Genomic DNA, 1,006 nt, shown 5'->3' with positions numbered 1-1,006 from the left:
AAGGTGGGTTTGAATTGCCAGCATTTTGGTTAGCAGTCATATGCTTTAGGCACTATGTCATCAGAGTTCCCATACATGTAAGTTTTAGATATAGAAAAGAAAAACTAAACCACTTCCATCAAGTCAATTCCAACTTGTAGTGAGCCCCATTGAGTTCCCAAGGTTAAAAATCTTTACACCAATAGTTTGACTCATCTTCTTTCCAAGGAGCAACTGGTGGGTGTGTACCACTGATCTTCTGGTTATCAGTCAAATGCCTTATTCACACTAAAACACCAGAGTTCCATATATATACATATAGATATAGACAGATAGATATATAATATTAGACCCTATTGGGCCTATTGGATATATGATTTTCACTTTTTAAATAAAGTTCTTTGATGAAATGAAATATTTAATTTTTATGAGATCTCTTATATCTAGTTTTTCTTTTGCTGTTCATGCTTTTGTTATTATACCAGATAATCCATGGTTAAAAGCTAGGCCTTACAGCCTCATCCCTATACATTCTTCTCAGAATTTAATGATAGTTTACACGTCTATATTCTTAACCATTTTGAATTGGTTTTTGAGTGTGATATTTGTCATGGATTCTGATTCTTTCTTCTGCATATAGAAATATAATACTCCCAACACCATTTATTGAAGAGACTCTCTCCCACACTTTTTTATCCTTCAGTTCTTTCACCTTGAGAAATGCTGAGCATGTTCTTCCCTTTTAGTTTTCTAACTCCAGGTTATTATACATTTCATTATAATGTTTTATTTTGTCTTCTGGAGATGACTTTTGAAATCTTCTGTTTAGCTCTTTTATTTCATCATTTCTTCCATTCATTTTAGCTACTACATTCAAGAGCAAGCTTCAGTCTCTTCTAACATCCATTTTGGTCTTTTCTTCCTTTCCTGTCTTTTTTCTCCCGTGCGGCTTTCAGGATTCTATCTTTGTCTTTGGTTTTGGTCATTTTGATGATGATGTGTCTTGGTGATTTTCTTTTGGGGTCTA

Source organism: Orycteropus afer, unplaced genomic scaffold (assembly GCF_000298275.1).
Source record: "Orycteropus afer afer isolate SDZICR_OR568_19922 unplaced genomic scaffold, OryAfe1.0 scaffold00599, whole genome shotgun sequence".
NCBI lineage: Eukaryota > Metazoa > Chordata > Mammalia > Tubulidentata > Orycteropodidae > Orycteropus > Orycteropus afer.
This window is presented reverse-complemented; position numbering follows the sequence as displayed.